Source organism: Arachis duranensis, chromosome 4 (assembly GCF_000817695.3).
Source record: "Arachis duranensis cultivar V14167 chromosome 4, aradu.V14167.gnm2.J7QH, whole genome shotgun sequence".
NCBI lineage: Eukaryota > Viridiplantae > Streptophyta > Magnoliopsida > Fabales > Fabaceae > Arachis > Arachis duranensis.
In genome coordinates this window covers 61177453-61181419 of record NC_029775.3, presented here as the reverse complement: position 1 = coordinate 61181419, position 3967 = coordinate 61177453, and positions in this window count along the sequence as shown.

Genomic DNA, 3967 nt, shown 5'->3' with positions numbered 1-3967 from the left:
TCATTCAATCTGATGTAGAACGGAGGTGGTTGTCAGACACACGTTCATGAGGAATTGTATTAAATCATCGAGACACTGCAGAGCTCTTCACCCCCAACAATGGAGTTTAGAGACTCATGCCGTCACAAAGTATGTAATTCAGATCTGAAAAATGTCATGAGGTACAAGATAAGTCTCTAAAAGTTGTTTAAATAGTAAACTAGTAACCTAGGTTTACAGAAAATGAGTAAACAAGGATAATTGGTGCAGAAATCCACTTCTGGGGCCCACTTGGTATGTGCTGGGGCTGAGACTAAAGCTATCCACGAGTAGAGGCCTTTCTTGGAGTTAAACTCCAAATTATGACGTGTTTTGGGCGTTCAACTCCGGATCATGACGTTTTTCTGGCGTTTAACTCCAGACAGCAGCATGTACTTGGCGTTCAACGCCAAGTTACATCGTCAATTTCAGTTACGTCGTCTATCTTCGCGCAAAGTATGAACTATTATATATTGCTGGAAAGCCCTGGATGTCTACTTTCCAACGCCGTTGAGAGCGCGCCAATTGGACTCCTGTAGCTCCAGAAAATCCATTCCGAGTGCAGGGAGGTCAGGATCCAACAGCATCAGCAGTCCTTTTTCAGGCTAACTCAGATTTTTGCTTAGCTCCCTCAATTTCAGCCAGAAAATACCTGAAATCACAGAAAAACACAAAAACTCATAGTAAAGTCCAGAAATATGATTTTTGCCTAAAAACTAATAACATTCTACTAAAAACTAATTAAAACATACTAAAATCTACATGAAATTACCCCCAAAAAGCGTATAAAATATCCGCTCATCATCTACCTCTGCGTCATCTTCGTATTCACTTGGGGAAGATTCTCCCATCTCAAAGAATTCACTTGCGGGTGCAAGTTCATTACTAAGAGAACTTGACTAGTGATCATCATCATCAAGGAAGCATGCGTCTTGGGTTATTCCGTCCAATTCCTCGTAAGATGCCTGCTTTGGGGGTTGTGCACTATCCTCCTTAGCATCAACTGTAACATCCTTGACATGGTCTTCCATAACTCCGGGTTCCTGTGGAGGTTCAGCATCTCCTAAATCTTCAACCAACTCTTCTTCTTCTATAATGACAGTGTCCTCTACTTGTTCTAGTACGAAGTTATGCTCTACGCTGTCCACTAGAGTTTCTAGTGTCTCCTTCATGTTGCGTTCTTCATTAGATTCTCCACATGAAGCCATGGGAGTATGTTGAGTGTCCGAACATTTGGAAGATAATTGATTTATCTCTTGCTCCAGTTGATGAAGGGTTGCATGAAATTAGTCGACTGATTCTTCGAAGCGAACCTGTGATTCTTGGCTTGATGGATATGGACATGGTGCATATGAGAGTGGTGGTCCTTGGGAGTAATTGGATTGGCGTTGGGGCGGATAAAGATCATACGATGGTGAATGGTTAAAAGAAGCTTGTGAGTATGGTGGTTCAAAGCTATGTTGAGAGGATGGTCTCTGAGCATAGGGTGGGGCTTGTTGGTAGCTACAAGGGGGTCCACTATACTTATCAGTTTGGTATGCATTGGAGAATGGTCTTTGTCCATAATATCTTGGAAGGTGTTGTTGCCTCAAGGGTTGATTAGGTCTTCTTGGCTCCATCCATCTTTGATTACTTTGACCGTGATGCATAGTCCTGTGATAGCTTCCATTCCTTTCAACAAAATTGGAACCAAACTCAAAGCGAGAGGGGTGAGAATTCATAGTAGCTAATAGAAATAAGGAGGGAAAAAAAACAAATAAACAAGTAAAAGAAATTTTTTTTTGAAAAATATTTACAATAACCAATAATAAGGCACATGTTTGCAATTCCCCGGCAACGGCACCATTTTGAAGAACGGAAGATTGATGGTTTAGAAGTTACAATAAATTCTCATTGCAAGTATAGTTTCAAAACTAAGCAATCAACCTTTATTACAAACATTTGGTTGTCACAAGTAACAAACCCAATAAAATTTATAAACCGAAGTATTCAAACCTCGGGTCCTCTTCTCAATAAATTACAGGGAAGTGTGTTTTACTATTGGTTATTGAAAACAGAATTTTTGGGTTTTGAAAGGGTTTTGAACAAGAGAAATAAATTGCAGGAATTAATAAATTAATAACTAATAAAACTCTTGGCAAGGTATTAAAACTGGAAGTCCTATCCTAGCTATCCTTATCAATGGTGATGAGAATTATATTTTTGCTACCACTAAGTCAACCTCTAACTATGAAGCTAAGTTAAGTGGATAAATTAATTTAACACCTAAAGTCGTAGTCAACTCCTCAAGAAAAGACTAGAGTTATAGGAATCTAAATTAATTAGCAAAGATAACAATTATCAACCACGATGAGTTTGACAACTCAAGAGTCACCAATTAATCAATCAAAACCAAGAATATAGAAAGCTAAATTAAAATCATAAATATCTGGAATACCTCAAATTGAATGAAGATGTCAATTCTAACATGGAAAAGTTCATAAGCCAGTTGGACAACATAAATTAAATATGATTAAAAGCATTAGATTAAACAAAAATAGAAGAGAAACATAAATTATTGAACTTGGTACAAAGAAACAATCCTAATGACTAAAAAAAATCCTAATCCTAAAACCTAAGAGAGAGGAGAGAACCTCTTTCTCTAAAAACTACATCTAAAATATGAAAAGTGAATAACTGGAGATCTCTTATGAAGTATTGAGTCTTTGCATGTTCCCTGACTTTAATCTACGTTCCTGGGCCAAAATCTGGGTCAAAACGCGGCCCAAAATCGTCTTCATCGTATTATGTAATTTCTGCAGATCTCGCACGTCACGCGTCCGCGTCGTCCACGCGATCATGTCACTCAGCGATTTTTGTACCACGCGTGCGCGTCGTCCACGCATTCGCGTCGTTCGTGCAGATTCTAATCCGCGCGGTCGCGTCAGACACGCAAACGCGTCACTCTGATTTCTTTCATTTCGCGCGGTCGCGTGAGCCATGCGACCGCGTGACTTCTCGTTGGTCATCTCGTCAATTCCTTGTGTTCCTTACATTTTTGCACGCTTCCTCTTCATTCCTTACGCCATCCTTGCCCTATGAAGACTGAAACACTTAACACACAGATCACGACATCGAATGGTACGAAGGAAAATAAAAATATACAACTAAAAGGTCTTTAGGAAGCAAGTTTTCAATTATAGAATATTTTTAGGAAGGAATTATAAATACATTCAAATCATATGAATAAATGGGTGAAGAGCTTGAAAAAACCACTGATGCTAGCATAAACTTGATATGCTACGATTTTAGGAAATTGCACAATCGGCAAAATTCCTTCCGGCAAGTGCACCGGTTATCGTCAAGTAAAAACTCACAATAGAGTGAGGTCGAATCCCACAAGGATTGGTTGAGTGAGCAATTCGGATTAGAAGTGTGTTCTAGTTGAGCGAAATCAAGATTTAGATGAGAGTTGTGGAATGTTAAATTGCATGAATTAAAGGGCGAGAAACTAAATTGCTGAAATTAAAAGGGGATCGGGGTGTTGCATGAATTAAATTGCAGAATGTAAAGAGAAAGTGGTAGATCAGAAATGGGGGATTCATTGGGTTTCAGGAGATATTGAGATCTCCGAATCAAGACATTTTTATCTCTTCCTCAACCAATGCATTCATTGAATTTTGCTTGGCAATCTTATATGATTGGATCCCAATCCCTTGGCTCACCAATTCTCTCTAAAAACAAACAAATTCCCAATCCCTTGGTTTAAATGTTCATAAGAAGAGATGATGCTCGATCACTGATTATACCACACAGTTTCATGAACCACAATTTGGTAGGATTACATGTCACAATATCCATCCAAACCCCAATCCAATTCACTGTGAGAAAGCTTCTCTAGCATGAATCCTCCATTCCTTTCCCAAGGTTCCGAAGGATTCCAATTATGGATAGTTTCTTTCCCAAGACA